The sequence below is a fragment of the Rana temporaria genome, chromosome 4 (assembly GCF_905171775.1).
Source record: "Rana temporaria chromosome 4, aRanTem1.1, whole genome shotgun sequence".
NCBI lineage: Eukaryota > Metazoa > Chordata > Amphibia > Anura > Ranidae > Rana > Rana temporaria.
In genome coordinates, this window is record NC_053492.1 from 354107775 (window position 1) to 354128439 (window position 20665).

At 38.3% G+C, this 20665-nt stretch overlaps 1 protein-coding gene across 3 annotated transcripts in view; it reads right to left on the minus strand.

The window, feature by feature from the left end:
* VIT (vitrin) overlaps positions 1 to 20067 on the minus strand; it is a 201572-nt gene extending 181505 nt beyond the window's left edge. For all 3 annotated transcript variants that reach the window (XM_040350843.1, XM_040350844.1, XM_040350842.1), the window contains exon 1: positions 19832 to 20067. The gene's annotated coding sequence lies outside the window, so the exon portion shown is untranslated. The remainder of the gene's footprint in view (positions 1 to 19831) is intronic.
* Positions 20068 to 20665: the final 598 nt, after the last annotated feature.

The following is a 20665-nucleotide window of genomic DNA, read 5'->3' on the forward strand; positions in this document are numbered from 1 at the left end:
GAAATCAATGGAAGCGCCACCTAGCGGGCAGCGTAAATATGCACCCCAAGATACGACAGCATAGGAGACTTACGCTGCTCGTATCTAGGCAACAGTGAGGCATATCTGATTCTATGAATCAGGCGCAGAGATGCGACGCCTCACACTCAGAGTTACAACGACGTATCTGGAGATACGCCGTCGTAACTCCTTTCTGAATCTGGCCCTATGTCTTTTCTCTATAACAAAGTTCCAGTTTCCTGTCTGCAGTTAAGCAGCAAAGCCAATGTGGACTGTGCACTGTCCATTTTGTAGGGTTATATACAGAATTTCTAAGGAAAACAATCAGGATAATTAAACAGTTGCTGAAAAGACAACAACAAAAAAGAATCTAAATATATCAATGGTGAAAAGAGTACATCTAGGAGTGTAAGTTCATAAACATTTTTTTATAACTTGGAGGTAATCACTAGGGACTAAAAGAAAGAAAGCCTTTTGGATATCTTCTTTAGCTATACAAACAAGCGTGCTGGTGCTGATTTCCAATGAGAGAATGTTATTGAAAAAATATCAAATGCAATACAATAGGTCAGCACTTTTGTGTTTTAACATTTAGACAAAATACGTGTAAATAAATCACTTAGATCAGATGGCTTACACCGCTAAATGCTTAAAGAGCTGAGTTACATTATTTTTCTTCTGCTGTTTCTAAATTTTAGAGACTCCTAAATTAGTTTAGGACCTGACACAAGAGCATCTAGAAAACTATATCATAAGTAATACCTAGTATACACATTTGAAGGACCCAAGTTCTCAATCAAATTTGCAATCCTTTTTTGAAGAATTAGGTAGAAACTTAGGCAAAGCAGTAATTGTGGATGCAGTGTTTGATAAAATTCCTCACAGTGAATGACTGTAGGTTTGGAAAATCCAGTCTGCAAATGGATAGAAAACTAGCTTAAAACGGAATTTTGCCGATGTAAATTTTTTTTTAAAGTCAGCAGCTACAAATGCTGTAGTTGCTGACTTTTAATTTAAGGACACTTACCTGTCCAGGGAGCCAGCGATGTCGGCACCCCAGCCGATCTTCAGATCGACTACCGGGTGCTGCCGCCGCAATTCATGGTAAGGGAACCAGGTAGTGAAGACTTTCTGACTTTCTGTGTGTCTCCCAGAAGGGGGAAGGGGGGGTTTCCGGACATTGTGTAGATCTTTCCCCGAAAGTGGGAGTAGATACCTGAATTTGACAGGTATTTTCTCCCCCCTTCCCTCTGAAAGGTGCAAAATGCGACACCGGAGGGGGTGAGTCCGAACAGCGGAAGTTCAATTTCTGGGTGGAACTCTGCTTTAAGGATGCAGTTTAAAAACTCACAGTTTAAACACATCTTTAAAACAAATTTTGCAGTCACCCTGCTCCTTATCGCAAATATTTATTTTCTTAACTGTTGTAAACTCATTACAGGGCCTTCAAAGTTTTCAAAGCAACAGCAGCCAATACCATCTCATGGGTGCTAATCCTGCAATGCTGCTCCAAAGAAGCCTCTTGACCAATAGTGTATTAGGCCTCGTACACACGATAGGTTAACTAGAGGACAACGGTCTGAAGGACCATTTTCATCGGTCCAAACCGATCGTGTGTAGGCCCCATAGGTTAAAAAAATGACAACTTGCTTTAAAATGTAACCTATGGATTGGTAACCGATAGGTCAAAACCGATTGTTAGTACGCACAACGATCGGTTAAAAATCCACGCATGCTCACAATCAAGTCGACGCATGCTTGGAAGCATTGAACTTCGTTTTTTCAGCACGTCGTTCTGACACGATCGGTTTTTTAACTGATGGTGTGTGCGCACGACAGACCATCAGTCAGCTTCATAGGTTAACCTAGGACAATGGTCCTTCAGACCGTTGTCCTCTGGTTAACCTATCGTGTGTATGAGGCCCATTGAACTGCTGAATCAGCTCACCATCCATGGCCCATCTAGTTTTTCAATGCAGCACCGGTGTCCATCAGTGCAGCCAACTCCAGTGCCCATCAATGCAGCCTGATCACTGGGGCAGGTTACATGGGGTGTATGGGGGGGGGAGATGGGGGTCAGCTAGGGATGTCAGGGTCTCTCACCTCAGTGATCTCAGCTCAGTAGGTCCTTGCACGCCAGGGCCTCCTGGGGGGTAATGTTCCTGGTCCTGGGGTCAAGTTGCAGCCAGCGCCCAGCCCTGCAGCCCTGCATCCTGACTCCTTGGCATGCCCTGCCTCTGCCTGCTTCCAAGAATCCAGTCCCAGGGAGTTGTAGTTTCTTCTGCGCTGCTCTGTTTTGAACATAATTTAGGGTGGCCTGGGAGGCAATTTCCACCCTGCCCCAGCCCTCCCCTGGGTCCACCTGTTGGCTTTTCAGGCAGACCTGATCAGAAGCTCCATGTGTCTGTGGGCATGTGAATGCAAATGAAAAAGGTCTGCATCCTTTTCTGTTTTTTTCTGTCCTAAATATGACAGATCGGGTGTTGTCTGATGTAAACAGTGCTAATTTGGTGACCCATAGATTTTATATGGGGTCCAGAAAGATCTGATAAATTAAGCTAAACACCAAATGGACACAGATGTCATAGCAGGGGATCTATTCATGGATCCCTTGTTGAACAGACCCAGTTCATGTATGGTGGATGGGCTTCTGGACAGCCATATGAGTGCTGGTAAAGCAAAGGAGAAATTGTTTATCACTGCTTTAGCATTGCAATCGTGTCATCTACACCAGTATCCTGCGGACACAGATGCAGTGACATCTGCTAGGATATGTACAGTGTCAGTCCATTTTGCTGCAAGCTCTGTATTTACAAAATGACAGTTCTAGTAATATATAAGTACCAGCTATAGCAACAGAGAAGACTGGCAACTTACCTATCCTAGTAGTGCTAACAGTGCAAGACTAAACATTAGCAGCTCATTTTCCTGCTCTCCTCAACAGACCTTCAGTGAAACTTGTAGCAATCACCACCTTGAAGTTAGTGTCTTTTAGAGGAGTAATAATGTGTTTAGTAATCTTTGTGAAATGACATTTGCAATGATTTGATCATAAGGGTTGATAAAATAACTGTGAGGGCTATTATAGCACTATAGTAGTTGTGGTAAAGTACCACTACATACAAAGCAGGCTAAATAAACCATGTTATGAAACATTTGTGAATTGAAATCTAAGGGATTTTGACTAAATAAAGTGTGTAATTAAGGAATTAACAGCCAAACAAGAGAAAAGCAGCTTTGTGAGCTGAGCCCTATGAATAGTTTAAGGTTGTAAGTGGTGTACCAAAATGAACAGGCAACTACACGGAAAATCAGGTTTGAGTCAGGCCATGGATGATGCAAATTTTATTCTTGAAACCACAGGTTTTAGGAAAGAAAATTGCTTGATTCCCCCATCTACACAGTCAGTGTTAATGAGGGAATTTCTCCCACAAATCTATTGTGTTCTCCCGGTGGTGCACAGGAAGCTGTCCCTGCCGGTAGAACACAGTGATTATTGCTAGCAGCTATACGTGGGTGGAAGACACCCATTTAGCCCAACCTTGGTCTGATGCCACCACTAGCCATATCACTCACTACATCCATGCTGTAAAGCTGCCTGATTACTGATGTTCAGTAATGTAATGTCCCCCCTGCCTTGTGTCCATCTGTTTCTCTTGGATGCCCAGGACTTTCATGGCAAATGTCAAGGTGGAGAGAAGTGAGAGATTAGCAAACACCTTCACATTGGTAATCTCCACTGTGAAGAATGAACCCAGAAACACTTAGCCATGAACATTTCTAAGGTTCAGAACTGTACAACTCTGGCATACGTAGAAACTGATCACATACAGTCTGTAATATTAATGAAGTTAAATAAAAAAAAAAAAAAAAAAGGCAAAAATTAAAAAAATACTAAGAAAACTTTGAAAAGCTTTCTGCCCCCACGTACAGGCACAAACAAATGCACATGTTGTGTGTGCCTACGGATACAAAATGGACAATTGCACCACACATAATGGGTATCACTGCCCATGCCTGAGTTTTAGCAATAATTCTAGCCTCATCAATCTCTGCTAACTATAAATTGATAAGTTGTAAAGTTCTTTAAAGCATCACCTGTGGACAATTTTTGTACTGTAGTTTTGTGCCATTTCACTCTGCCTTTTGTCATGGATATGCAGTAATCTCTGGCAGCTTACCTTGCTCTCATGTGTTCATCTTAGAGGCCAGGGCCCCTCACCTGGCTTCCTTTATCTTCTTCCTCCCTGTATGGCTCCACCCCAGGAACTCTATATTAACCAGTGCACTGCAGGTCTGCATTGCTGATCAATGTTGTGTGTTAGCTTGTGTTCCTGCTTGCCGTGTGCTACGTTAATATCTCTGTGTACCGACTTTGGCTTGTCTATGACTACTCCTGTTTGCCTGTGACCCTGACCTTTTGGCCTGTCCCTTGGTTACCCTTGTCTGCCTGTTGCCCCAACCTCAGCTTACCCATCACCATCCCTTGTGTCCTCAGTGACTGCTTCCCCTCTCTCCCTACGAAGCGTGACCTGGGGGACCCCAGGGGCCCCAACCTGGGTTCAGTTGCAGTGAAGGCCATCCTCACCACTAGAGGCTCTGGTGAACACCTGCTGGACCTTAGACTCTTAGACCTTAGACTTACTTAGACTAGTAAACCGAGCGCGTGTACGAGGCTTTATCATTTAGTATTGTTCCCAGTTATTTCTATGGATTAAAAAATAATTTCCTCCATTTATGAAGATAAGGATAGGGGGAAGTATTATCTGTTCAATGTAAAATAATACCTGTTAATCTTGCTAAAAATATTGTTGGCTGATAAATTAAGCTGACCATACACTAGTAGATTTACACACAAATGTTTAAATCAAAATGAATACGAACATTCATATAAAAATCCTCAGTAAATTCGATAACTCGACAAATGTCATTCAATAGTACAACAACATTTATGACCAGCTTTGCTTGGCTCTCTGCTTATCATGTGGTGTTATCAGTTAAATTGTACACAATTATCCCTAACGGCTAAATAACCCCCCTTCATATTATGGAGAAGAGTAGGGGGTTCTGTAGACCTGTCCTAGGGTGACAATGCTGCATCTCCATAGAAACAATACAGTGAGTAAGTGTTATCACTCAAGGACTGGAAATTTGTTACTGGAAGGATCACCAGTTGAAAATTAAGCTTAAAAAAATAAAACAAATACAGCTACATCATCTGAGAACTGGCAACAATAGCAACTGTCCTGTTGAGGTTCTCTTTGGATTGGTTGACCAGCAGGTGTTTGCTTCCCCCAACAGACATGAAATCATTGCCTGATCTGGTTATCTTATGTCTATAGGCATATTAAAAAATGTTTTTTTATGAAGCTTTGATATTGTTAAGAAATTATCTCAGTGGGACAATTCCCATCAGCCAAAATGGCATCTTTGATCCTTTGTTGTTGACAATTTTATAACATGGTGTTTGTTGTAACTGATCAAGAATGCAAACAAAGTACATTTTCACCATCCACCAGGCAGTTACAGGAAGACCCTCGGGCTATTTTAATTCCCAGAGTACGGTTTTGTGGTTTACATCCTGAAAAGCATAATCCCTGCTAATCATCATACTGGCTGTTATGCTGTATGTTTTGATAAAAGATACCACAAAAAATCTCTTTGATCTTGGAGTTTTCTATTGCAATTACACAAAACACCTTTTATAATTTTCAAAAAAATATTGAAAAATATTATTAAACTGTAACTTATTTTACAGATGTGGCTACTGAATTAGTGCAAAGAGGTAGATACATGTATTGTATTTAGTGATGACTCAGGGGTATATTATAAAAAAACAATGTCCAGTTAAAATGTATGTACATTTATTTTGTGTGAATGGGGCAAAACATATTTTCTATTTCCTGTGCTGGTTGAGTGTTTTTTTTTTTTGGTGTGGTGTTTACATTTAAAATGTAAAATACCTACTGTATTTGCTGGCGTATAAGACTACCTTTTACATCTAAAAAAAATGGCCAAAAAGCAGGGGTCGTCTTATTCGCCGGGTCAGCTGCTCGGATGCCTGCTGCATGTGCAGTATTATTGTATGTAGCTTCGGCTCCATACAGTATATACCGTTTAGCCAATCCCGGTGAGCGATATATTCAAATGAATACAGAGCCTGCTCGGATTGGAGTAACAACCTCTGCCAATCCGAGCAGGCTACATATAGTAGCCTGCTCGGGTTGGCTTTGAGAGTCAGAAAGGCGTAGGCTGATGATGTTACAGCCTCTGTTAATCCAAGCAGGCTTTGTATTCATTAATAGAATACATCGCTCACCATGATTGGCTCCAGCTCCGGCAAGAATAAAGAAGAAAATGGCTCCAGAAGTAAGAAATATGAAGCCCCGGAAGCCTCGGAAAGGGGGTCATCTTATACGGTGAGTACAGGCAAAAAATCTTAAAAAACTCAAAAATTAGGGGGGTCGTCTTATATGACCGGTCGCCTTATACACCGGCAAATATGGTAATTTGGCCACTAACCTAATAACATTCATTTTTTGTCACACTTGCACAGAATGAGTGTACTTGCACTTTACTGGATGAATTGCTACGCATATACAGTAAACAGTGTTTGTAGTATTAGTTTTATATTTTTAAATATTATTATTACCAAAATAATGGGACCCCATACCACAATTTTGATTGGCTCATGTCCTCAGAATTTTCTATTAGTGGCCAATAGCCTATTTTACAGTTGATAAAATTGCATTTTTTTTATTGTTGGTCTTTTGCCTATCATTTATGTTGCAAGTGGTCTGCCAGGACAAACAATAATTCCCCTTGCAGCGGTGGTTAGTAAACTTTGCATTCATAAATGTCCTGCCCCATTAACATTGGTGGCCAGGAACTTTATAATGATCTGTTTACTCCTAACATACAGATACCCTTAGGTCGGGCATCTGTATGTCAGTCTGCAGCAGTCAAGCTCCTCCTTGGCATGGCAGCCAGCAGAACTGCTTCTTTCCTACTCACCACCAGCAGGACCTAGAGAGGCTGGATCACTTTCAATTGTCACAACACAATTTTTACTGTCCAAGACCAGGCCTTCTCAGTGCATCGTAGTTTATTATGGCGAAACTACTGATTATTACAACAAATAAAAATAACTACATTTTTCACACAGCAGAAAGACTATATTCTATCTATTCAGACTTGGTTTCAACTGTCATTTCCCAGTACTTGTATTCCAGTAATGATAGATGATAGAGAGCTAGAGCACCTTTTTGTCTTGTATTACTCTTATGGACACTGTTGGTGAGATCTCAGCACTAAAAGGGACCTGAATATCGAAACATGTGGCCAAAAAAATAAAGTGCAAAGGGATAGTCACCAGTGTTACCATATCTTAATGCACACTGTGTTTATGTGTGAAATGTGGCCATCTTGATAGAGAAGCTGGACTTTGCTTGCTCATTACATAGCTGCCCTCAAATGACTCGCGATCTGATGGCTGGTGGAGTAATGATCAAGCAGCCGCAAGAGAGGTGAAAGAGAGGTGAAGGAATCACAGGTCTACTGAATGAGTGAAGACAAATCAAGGGGATCCTTGTACTGCAAGTCCTCAGATATAGCTTTCTCTCCATCAAGCCCTAAGGAAAACCATGAGCAGCATGGTAGTGATATAAAACATCTCACTCCATCCAAATCTCATAAGGTTAGTAGTCAGAGGTAACAGTGTCTTAAGCAGCCCATAGATGAGTCAACTTTTTGGTTTAACCAAAGGGTTGAATGAAACATGGACTTGATTCCCTCATCCACACATTTAAGAATGGGTGGGGGAATTATACTACCAAGTTATTGGAGCCAGCAGTGTTTATTGAGTGTCAAAAATCAGACAGGGTGGTTGTACAGAAGTTGATTGGTAGATCAAATTCTGTATAGCCTCCCTGCCCATACATGAATCAAAATTCATCTGGTCCTTGCTGAACTGGCCTAATTTTGTTCCATGTGTGGCTATGAGGTAACAGAAGCTTAGTCCCTATGCACAGTCACATGCCAGGAAAGGCAGAGCTTTTTTTTCCAGGAGGAATTAAAAACAAAATTTAAAATGTTCAGGTTACTGCTTATTAAAATGTATAGATGTTTCTTTATAAGATAGCATATCTCACTGTTTTAGTTCAGGTCTCCATTAACTTCTTAGGCCTGCATACCTGTATGTAATGGATGATGCAACTGATTTATGCAAATAGGTAATATGCAAAGGTGGCTGAGAACATCCAAAAACGTCCAGGTAGACAGGAACAGAGTATAGAATTATGGCAGGGGGCCCATAAAACTACACTGAAATATCACTTTTGGGTGGACTGACACTTTAATACATTTTAGTTATATGTCTTCTAAGTCCAGTCAATAAATATGTGGCCAAATTCACAGCTGTTAATATGGGACAAATGGGTCCTCAACCCAGGTCCTTGAGAGCTAGAAGTCCTCCAAATTCAAAGTGAAGCATTGCAAATAAGTATTTAACGTAACCCTGCCTCCTGAAAGCCAATATATACTTTTCTTAAAGATTGGAAAACCATCTTTTAAAGTTTTATCTCAATGTAGTACATGTAATATGTAATGCAGAACACAAATTTGTCCAGTCCTCACACACACGCCCTGCAATCAATATTACTATTATATTATTCTTAAAAATTCATTGTAATATTTTGTAAAAACAAATCTTACACAGCAGACATACAAGGTAACATTGATTTAAGATGCAAAGGATAAATCTTATTTTAGAAAGATGACCGGAGCCCACACACAGTCTGGTAAATTACAGCCATTGAAAATGAGAACCTGATTAGGAGATCAGATAAGTGAATATTTTTTTTTTACGTGTATACATTTCTGACAGACTCTCAAAAGTTTTGGAAATATAGAGAGGATAATAACCTCCCACAGTAATTTATAAGGATATTAGAAGTGATTTAAGTGTTCCATGACCAAAGGGCAAGAATTGAGGAGTGATCTCTCTCCTCCTTTTAGCTATAAGCAAGCAATCTGTCAATCAAAAGAGGGTGTATACCTAATCAGAGTGTAGTCTTCCTGTCTTTGATTAAGGTGGTGTAATCATACTGAGCAGAAAATTGCCTGCTTGTGTGTAAATTTTTTTAAATTTAGGTGTTTTTTTGTGTATTTTTGGTTTTGCGGCCCAAGAACTTTTCAGCAATCAAATTTTTAGTACACAGGTACACAGATTTAATCACACATGTTGCTCATTTGAGACACTGATAGCTATAACAATCACGTTCTAAGAATTAATGCCATTAATTAACCTCCTAAAGCAAACCCCTAACATCAACCTAACCCATAACACCAGGGGTGTACAACCTGTGGCCCAAGACAGCTATGAATGTGGCTCAACACAAAATTGTAAACCTATATAAATATGTTTTTTTTATTTGTTTGTAAAAAAGTGATCACATGCAGAAAAAAAGTTTCACTTTACTAGACCTTTACAAGTTGTATCTGCCCAAAGAAAAATATCTCACACTTCACAATCACACCTTATTCATGTTATCAGTTTTCGGGTGCACCTATTATTATTATTATTATAAAGGATTTATATAGCGCCAACAGTTTGCGCAGCGCTTTACAACATCAGGGGAGACAGCACAATTACAATACAATACAATACAATACAGGAGGAATCAGAGGGCCCTGCTCGTTAGAGCTTACAATCTAGAAACCTATATCTGTGAGCAACTTGTTTCAAGAATAGAGCACACGAAGAGCAAAATTAGTACCAAAATATCGGATGAGCACCTTAGGAATTCATTGAGATATTGCTAATACATCCATCGGACCAGATATTTATGTGTTTGTTTGTCAAATATTGCACTAGTTTTATGTTGCCCCCTTACTTTTACTTTTATAATAAATAATATTTCAAAAAGGTTTTACGTTTTATTACTCAGATAGGTACATTATCAGTGATCGTTCATGTTTGATCTGCCTGACTTTTTCTACTCATCAGCTATCCTTATTGTTAGTGTATTTTATGTGTGGCCCAATGCAAGTTCTCTTCTTTCAATGTGGCCCAGGGAGGTTAAAAGGTTGGACACCCCTGCATTACACTAATCTCAAATCTCAAGAAATATGTATAATGTCACAACAATAAATAATATAATATCTGGCCATTAAATACAATCATAATGATACAAATGCCATTAAAAATTATCTGAAAGTTATGCAATAAAATCTTATGCCTCGTACACACGATCGGAATTTCCAATGGAAAAAGTCTGACGGAATTTTTTCATCGGATATTCTGACCGTGTGTATGCCTCATCAGACTTTTTCGGTTGAAAAGAGAACATGTTCTCTTCTTTTCCGACAAAAATTCAGTTCGTCTGTATGGAACTCCGACGGAGAAAAAAACACACATGCTCAGAAACAATTTAACGCATGCCCAGAAGCATTGAACTTAATTTTTCTAGGCTTGTCGTAGTGTTGTACGTCACCACGTTTTTGACGGTCGGAATTTGGTGTGTCCATGTGTATGCAAGACAGCTTGAATGGAATTCCGTTGGAAAAACCCATCAGAGTTTATTCTGACAGAAACTCAGATCGGGTGTACAGGGCATAAAACATCTTTTTACAATGTACTAAATGGCTGCATAAAATAAATGTAGGAAACCCAGTTCAAAAAGTATCCAATTCACTGCTGAACTGGCCACACTGCTACCTATTTTGGCTAACTGAGGGTACGATGTGTCTGTTCCAACGTTTAAACTCTATTACATTATTACTGCTCAAAGTTTTTCCTAATGTAATGATCTATTTTATTTTAATAACAGATGAAATGTTACTGTCTCAACCTACTTTTTACAACAACCAATGAAAAAAAAAAAAACTGTGAAACAAAGTAAACTCTTAAGTTTATAATAAAGATCATGTACTGTCACTACATGCATAGACTATAAACATAACAAGCTTGTCATTCTTTTGGTGGATAGCACCTGCTCTGCTTATAGCCTTCTATGCGTGCATGCTCATTTAAAGCTCTCAGTTTTGAAAACTTGCAAGGAATTTAGCTATAATGGCCTAAACACGACTACCCCTAGGTGTAAAATAACAACAATGACCAACAAGAGTCTTCTTATAATAAGGAGACTTGTCTAATTTACATTATTTTTGAATTCCAGGTCTGATCTTCATTTTGTAAAGTGCTTTAAATGTTATAGTATTTTGTCTATAGCAAATACAGTAAACCATTTCAATTACTCGCTCCAGCACCAGACGTACCAAAAAAAAAAAAAAAAAAATGCTTTACAATTGGAATTTAACTTGCAAAAGAGATGGCAAATAAGCAGTCTTGGAGGTCTTTATTCAGGTGGACCTAGATCTTTTTAAAAACACAAGACAAGCAAAATGCCTCTTTGCTTTCCCAGATTGTTTGAATAGCAGTTGGGGTCAAATGACAAGGAAGACAATTGTATTACTTTAGAGGAAGGAAAATCAAAGGAACTCAGGTTCATTGCTTAGATACTACTTTGGACATTTACTTATAGTGGCAAGGCAGGTGTCCCAAGTTACAAATACACAGTATACATGTGACTACAGGATGAAGTAGTAAATACATTTATTTATTAGGTCTGTCTGTTAGGACACATGTTCACTGATACTGGACTGCAGTGATGTCATCTCTGCAATTCAATTGCATTTGAATATGTTTCCAGTAGGATAATTTAGCGAACATAAGACTTCTACCAATGAACCACTGCATGTTCTATTCAAGTACAATCAATGCGATGTAATGGAAAAGGGGGCACAGTTTGAGCCCACTTACTTGGGATTGTGGCCACCACAAGTGTTCGTTAAGCCTCGTACACACGATAGGTTAACCAGAGGACAGCGGTCTGAAGGACCGTTTTCATCGGTCAAAACCGATCGTGTGTGGGCCCCATAGGTTATTTAACCATAGGTTAAAAAAAGCCAACTTGCTTTAAAATTAACCTATGGATTGGTAACCGATAGGTCAAAAACGATCGTTAGTAGGCACGACCATTGGTTAAAAACCCACGCATTCTCAGAATCAAGTCGATGCATGCTTAGAAGCATTAAACTTTTTTCAGTCGTTGTGTTTTATGTCACCTCGTTCTGACACGATCGGTTATTTAACCTATGGTGTGTAGGCGTGATGGACCATCAGACAGCTTCATCAGTTAAACAATGACAACGGTCCTTCAGACCGTTGTCCTCTGGTTAACCTATCGTGTGTACGAGGCTTTAGGGTTAATATAGTGGATGCAGTGTGTTAGATAGGCATATTTGAATTAAGTGTACTGCCGCTTTAAATTCGGGTTGCAGCAGCCAGCCAAAGGGATGCCGCAGAACATGCTGGAAGCTGGAAGCCTTTATAATGAATCATCTGAGTTGGGATATCCCTTTTCTTGCTTGGAGCACCAGTGGATGAACTCCCTCCCCAGTTGTGTGCACTATTATGTGGTTGGGTCACCCTAGATGTCTAGGGGGGACGTTTTATTTTGATGTTATAATGTGGTAATGCTGCTTGAGTTCTGAAAACTAAAAAGTTACGCAAATCAGGTTTCATTATAACTTATGCTGTTTGATGGTTAATAATAAAAGAGTTGATGGTTAATTTATTTGCATATTTAAACCAATAAAAGTGCCGCGGCCATTAATTGCCAAACTGTTGGTTGGGTATTTATTTTAGATGTATCTGGAGTAAATAAGGTTGTAATGTGTGGCCTACAATCTCATGAGGATGTGTGTGCAGCAACCATATTTACACTAGTGATTATTTCCATAAAGTGACCAAGGATGCCTATGTTAATTTGTAGCCAGCAGTACCTAACTACCGTATTTATCGGCGTATAACACGCACCCTAACTTTAAGAGGAACGTTTCAGGAAAAAAAACGTTTCACAGCCCCCTGCGTATAACACGCTGGCACAGTTTTCCCTCTATTTTCAGGGTAAAAAAGTGAGTGTTATACGCCAATAAATACAGTATATTTCACCAACTACTGAATATATTTTTAGGACAATATACGGGTTCTTTGCAGTACTTTTCTTAAATACAGATTTTTTTAAATTAGACATCTAGGCCAAGTCCTCTCTCTGTCAATCTCTCTCTGGAACATATTTACAATACTGATTTTCTTCTTTACTACCAACTGTTCCTTACAATTTACTTACTGTATCTCTCTGGAATAAAAACAATAAAGGCAAGAAAAATAATATCATATAATATAGCAATGCATAAAGGTTCATATAGCAACAACAGTTCAAGCAAATACATCTAGGGCAAATTATTGGTTTCAATTTCATATGAAAACACTTCCTCAGAAATGAAAAACATAGCAATTTTATTTTTAATAAAATCTAAAAAATGTATAAATTTTATAAATATATGTTAACAGCTCAAAGGCATGCAAGTTGTGGAAGGATATTTTCTTAAGTCTTCGAGCATCCTGGTAATAAGGAGGGCGATACCTTGATTTTCCACTACTGTGAAGTCAATGAGTAACACCACTGTATATAACAGTGTTTGTCTATAACAGTGTTTCTCAACCTTTTTTCAGTCAAGGCACCCTTTAAAATTATGTACAGTCTCGAGGCACCCCGTTGTAAAATGGAAAAACTATTCTAATAGTTTTACATAATGCAGCAACATCCACACAAGTAGGACACCCAACGTTAGAGGTGATTTATTCTTCCAAAGCAAATACACTTTTGAACACTGGTACTGACTAGTATCCCTATGTTTCTCTTCTCCCACAATTTTTCTCCCTCACTCACTAAATGGACCCCAGCGCTGAAGAGGGGCAGGGGTGGAACCTGTGCAGGAAACCGTCATCCTCCTTATTAACCGATGATATCATTGGTTGTTAGGACGCTGGCAGCTAGAAGGTTGTAATGGTGCACAATAAAACTCTGTGGCTTAGCGTAACTAAAAGGCTAAATAATGTAGATGTAAAACAGTAATGCATACAGGTATGCATTCATTACAAATATCAAATGAATGTTTATATGCATCTAAAGTGAATATTGTATCTGCTGTTTCCCCTTCACAGTAGCACTGAGACTAGAATGGGAAGCTTCAGAACTCTGACCAGCTCTGCTACAGTGCATACAATAAGTGGTTGCAGTAAACCTGTGGTGAAGGTAAACAGTCTGAGCAGACAGATGGCCTTTATCAGTGTGTTGCTACTCCTATATTGTCCAATCAGTAGGTTGACCAAGCTGTATTGCTGCAGTGGAGGTCAAGGACTTGTCTATGATGACTAGAAGGCATGCATGTAATTGCAAGGCTGGCCGAACAGAATTACAAATCATTTGGCAAAGAATATATACAGTGCCTTGAAAAAGTATTCATACCCCTTGGAATTTTGAAAATGTTGTCATGTTAGAACCAAAAACATAAATGTATTTTATTGGGATTTTATGTGATAGACCAACACAAAGTGTCACATAAATGGTTTTCACATTTTTTTTACAAATAAATATCTAAAAACTGTGGCGTGCATTTGTATTCAGCCCCCCTGAGTCAATACTTTGTAGAAGCACCTTTCGCTGCAATTACAGCTGCAAGTGTTTTTGGGGATGTCTATACCAGCTTTGTACATCTAGAGAGTAAACTTTTGCCCATTCTTCTTTGTAAAATAGCTCAAGCTCTATCAGATTGCAATTTTCAAGTCTTGCCACAGATTCTCAATTAAATTTAGGTCTGGACTTTGCCTGGGCCATTCTAAGGCCCCGTACACACGACCAGTTTCCTCGGCAGAATTCAGCTTCCGACCGAGTTTCTGGCTGAATTCTGCCGAGGAAACTGGTCGTGTGTACACTTTCGGCCGAGGAAGCCGACGAGGAGCTCGACGAGGAAATAGAGAACATGTTCTCTATTTCCTCGTTGTTCTATGGGAGCTCTCGTCCCGCCGAGCTCCTCGGCGGCTTCAGTGCTGAACTGGCCGAGGAACTCGATGTGTTTGGCACGTCGAGTTCCTCGGCCGTGTCTACGAGGCCTTAACACATGAATATGATTTTCTCTAAACCATTCCATTGTAGCCCTGGCTGTATGTTTAGGACCGTTGTCCTGCTGGAAGGTAAACCTCTGCCCCAGTTTCAAGTCTTTTGCAGGCTCTAACAGGTTTTCTTCTAAGATTGCCCTGTATTTGGCTCCATCTATCTTCCCATCAACTCTGACCAGCTTGCCTATCCCTGCTGAACAACAGCATCCCCACAACATGATGCTGCCACCATAATTTTTCACGTGGGGATGGTGTGTTTAGGGTGATGTGAGTTAATGTTTTTCTTTTAGGCCAAAGAGTTCAATTTTGGTCTCATCTGACCAGAGCACCTTCTTCCGTATTCCCCACATGACTTTTCAAAACTACCTTCTTTCAAAAATGGCTTTCTTCTTGCCACTCTTCCATAAAGGCTAGATTTGTGGAGTGCATGACTAATAGTTGTTATATTGATAGATTCTCCCACCTGAGTTGTGGATGCTCTCCTTGCCCGGCCTGTCAGTTTAGGTTGACAGTCATGTCTTGGTAGGTTTGCAGTTGTGCTATATTTTCATTTTCGGATGATGAATTGAACAGTGCTCTGTGAGATGTTCAAAGCTTGAGATATTTTTTTATACAGAAGACAATTGGTTCCACTTAATTTTAGTTAGGGGTTTCAGAGTAAAGGTGGTTAAATACAAACACATGCCACGCTTTTCAGATATTTATTTCTAAAAAATTTGGAAAAGCATTTATTTTTTTCCTTCCACTTCACAATTATGTGCCACTGTGTGTTTGTCTTTCACATAAAATCCCAATAAACATAATTTATGTTTTTGGTTGTAACATGACAAAATGTGGAAAATGTCAAGGGCTATAAATACTTTTTCAAGACACTGTGTATATATATATATATATATATATATATATATATATATATATATATATATATATATATATATATATATATATATATATATTGCCAAATGTTATACATACCAGCTTTGTGTTTAGCTGCCTGACTTTAGTAGGAATATCAATTACCAATAAAACATATGAATTTTGGTATTGTCAGCATATTAATGGGTAACGCAAATTCGTTTAGTAGAAATTATTTAAAGTCTTGGCATACCACCTATTACTCATTTATTTTTGGATGACACTAGTGTCTTGGGAATTACCAAGAATCAAGCTGTAAGGTCTTATAGAGTTCCTAGTTCTAGGATTCCTACCATTAGTCTTATGTACTACTTACTGCATTATATGTAGGGTAAAATTGACATGACATCCAATGGAAAGATCAGGACCTCTGTGCCCTAAATAAAACAGGTGGGTAGAACTAGGAATCTGCATACAGATATCTTGCTTTTTAGGGTATACTAAGCCAGAGTGTGGTTCACCTTAATGGCATCTACTTAAAGGCATCCTGTCACCTTTAGGTATTATTTTGTGCAAAAGAACATGAAAAGGATTGCTAAAACATTAGCATTGAGTATGAGTTTGAATCTACCAGTTTTGTCTGTCATGAACATAATTTTTGCATATGCTTGTTATCCCTTATGCCTTGTACACACGATCAGAATTTCCAATGAAAAAAGTCAGACTGAATTTTTTCATCGGATATTCCGACCTTGTGTGTGCCCCATCAGATTTTTTCCATCGGAAATTCTGACGGACTTAGAAAGAGAACATGTTCTCTTTTTTTCCGATGAAATGTTTTTAGCAAATTCCGATCGTCTGTGTGGAACGCCGACGAAGAAAAAAAATCAAGTCGACTCATGCTCGGAAGCATTAAACTTATTTTTTCTCGGCTTGTCGTAGTGTTGTACGTCACCGCGTTTTGGACGGTCGGAATTTGGTGTGACAGTGTGTATGCAAGACAGCTTGTATGAAATTCCGTCGGAAAAATCCATCTGAGTTTATTCCAATGGAAATTCTGATCGTGTCTACGGGGCATTAGGGAGGGTTTTTCTCAGAAAAAGATCCATTTAAAATTACAAATAAAATTTACAATAAAATGACTTGAAAAGGTCTTGCTGGAGGTTTTGTGCCTTCACTGTACCAATGCCATCAGTGGAGAGTCTGGATCACTTTTACTAGCTGTATTGACCTTCACTGAATCTTTATAATCGTACCTTTTAGCTGTTGGTGACAAACGGACCAATCAGCGTGACTACAGTTCACTGATCAAGGCTTTAAAGATTGGTAACAGGTTTAATATGTTCATCATTACAAAGCATCAATGTATTATTCTGACAGCTTGTAATACCATTTATTGAGTTTGTACTGAAAAGACGCCTTGACTACACCAATTCCCATGAACCAATTTTGACTTTCTTGTGATCAAAAAGTATGTCAAGCTTGCAAACTAAAGTAGGATTGTTATGAAATACATATGATCGTCCCACAGATAAAAATAAAGCCTCTCTGAGTGTTTAAAATGTAGCAGTCATCACATCCAGACAGGTAGGCACAGGGTACTCTATTCGAAAATAATACCTCCTCTAATGTTCCCCTATGAGTGTTATTTAAGATGGGGATCTGGTTTAATATAGAACTGTTGCCAAAGTGTTTCTACTCTTGAACTGTAATCTTCACTTTGTATAGCTTGACAGAGCTCTCAGCTACAGAGTTCTTTCTTACTGTTCCAAGCTCTCTTACTTCAAACTACTTGCTGGAGGCATTTGCTTCATGTCCATACTAGTTCAACCCTTGTCAAAATCTTTCATAAATCTAATCTGGTGGAATGATGAGCAGCTGTGATGGATTCATTATTTCCTTGTCCTGCATTCTCAGCTGAGGCAATAAGATGTATGAAATACTGCCGTGTTTTCTGTCCATTACAAGCGTTATGCACAGTTTATGCAACATCTGGGGAGTATCTAAATATCTCAGCAAGCTTGTGTATTAAATGGTATCTGTGGCTTCCTCTTTCGTAGTAATTATCTGACTACCTAAGATTTTGCCAATAAGCATATTGCCAACAAGAGTAGACGCTTACATTCTTTAAAAATATGTATTTTTTTTCATTACACCACTCTGCAGTTTATAAAATAATATTAATTACTGTATTTATTGGCGTATAACACTCACTTTTTTACTCTGAAATTGGGGGGTAAACTGTGCCCGTGTGTTATACGCAGGGGGCTGTGGAAAGTTTTTTTAAAAGTTAGGGTGCGTGTTATACGCCGATAAATACGATATTATGAAGAAAGGCAGTGACACCCAATGTATGTGTCATATGCATGCATGTGAATTTGCATATGTGCACACATGCATACAAATATTAAAAATGCACAGCTGATAACAGACATAAACAAACACCTATCTATCTATCTGTCTATCTATCTATCTATCTATCTATCTATCTATCTATCTATCTATCTATCTATCTATTTTCACCTCTCTCTCTCTGTATATATATAAATATATATATTCATCCTTCACCCATCCACCCACCTGTCCATTCATCCTTTATTGATCTCTCTCTCTCTCTCTCTCTCTCTCTCTCTCTCTCTCTATATATATATATATATATAGATAGATAGATAGATAGATAGATAGATAGATAGATAGATAACAGACATAATTAAGCACACACATATCCATCTATCTATCTATCTATCTATCTATCTATTTCCACCTCTCTCTCTCTCTGTATGTATATATATATATATATATATATATATATATATATATATATATATATATATATATATATATATATATATATATATATGTATATTCATCCAGCACCCATCCACCCACGCGTCCATCCATCCTTTATCGATCTATCCCTCTCTCTTTATATATATATATATATATATATATATATATATATATATATATATATATATACCCCACTTTTAAGTACACAATGGGGTTTATTTACTAAAGCTGGAAAGTGCAAAATCAGGCTCACTTCTGCATAGAAACCAATGAGCTTCCATGTTTCATTACAAATGCCTAATTGAACAAGCTGGGGTTAGAAGCTCATTCGTTTCTATGCAAAAGTGAGCCTGATTTTGCACTTTCCAGCTTTAATAAATAAATCCCATTGTGTACTTAAAAGTGGGGTATGCCTGTATATGTGTATATTCATCCACCCACCTGTCTATCCATCCTTTATCTATCTATCTATCTATCTATCTATCTATCTATCTATCTATCTATCTATCTATCTATCTATCTATCTATCTATCTATCTATCTATCTATCTATCCATTTTTCTCTTTTTTTCACTCTCCCATCCATCCTCCCATCCATTTATTCACCTGTCCCTCTATCTATCTATCTTGGTACATATAAGGCAGATAAAGTGGTAACCCACAGTCAAGCATTTATTGTATGCACCACTTCCACCTGTATACAAGATTTGCCATCAAAAAAACAAAAAAACAATAAGAATATCATAAATAGAGTTTTACAAAGCCCTCACTATTCTAAGTGATATATATATATATATATATATATATATATATATATATATATATATATATATATATATATATATATATATATATCAAACTGCTTTGTAGATCACAAGAGTCTGCTTAATGGATGAAAAAAAGAATGAAATGAGATTAGAGTATAACCAGTCACAGGGAATGTCAGTTCCCACAGTGGTTTTGCAGCAAGCAAGCATAAATAACTCCCCAGTTCTCCCAGAGTACTACTTCATTCCCACATTATCTGCCTGATAAAATGCATTCAACTGATTGCAGCAACCCTGTAGCTATACTATAGCAGACCTGCAGAAAATATTCTGCACACAGGTATAGCACCTAAGCAGAAGCTATGTGAACATGTACAAGTCAAAAAATTTCTTACCTTTTATAAGGTGAGAAATAAGGATAATTCTCTCTTGTTCTCAATATCCTGCACGTTTATGACAGTCCTAAATGTGTCCAAAATCAGCTAGTAATACATTTGATGGTCCAATAAAGTTAGCAAGCCTGAAGTCCCTTGCTGCTCCTTACACAGGCTAATCAAACATGTCCATTGATCTCTCCCCACAGTAGAAGGCAGACTGCCCTGACACACTCTCAGTTCCTCACTTTGATTTAGCTGCTGTATAAGGCAGTCCTCTTTTAAATTTTCACTCCCTCCCACTTTCTACCCTCTCCCTTGTCAGGATTTCTTTATAAGCCTTTGACAATTAAAGCCGAGTGCCCTCAGCACAGTATCTTAGCAAATATTGAATAAATATAGAAGAAAGAAACAGCAAGGCACGAGAGAGGAAATTCTTGCAAAGTGTAATGTCAACCTGGCAGGACAATACGCTTTAATTATAGATCTTACACGTGTGTTTGCTTTAGGATCTGGTCCTAGCTGTAGATCTAGTGTGAGGACTGGGAGTTTGAAATCATGATGGACAGAATGTGTTGTACTTTTATACTACTAGTAAACATTCAATCAATTTTTTATTGTCTTGGTATGGCTCCGTTTCATAATAACTTTGTTTTTTACAACTGTGAAAACTTTTATTGGTTGCTACTCTACACGTTTACTCTTGTGTCCAAGCTTTGCATAGACATGTATGTATGAAAACTAGTGCATGGGTAAGTGCAAAAAAAATTGGGAATTTATGGCAGTAAGTCATCTGATATTTCCCTTAATTTTTTTGTGTAAAAAGTTATAGTATCATAATAATTGCAAGGTACC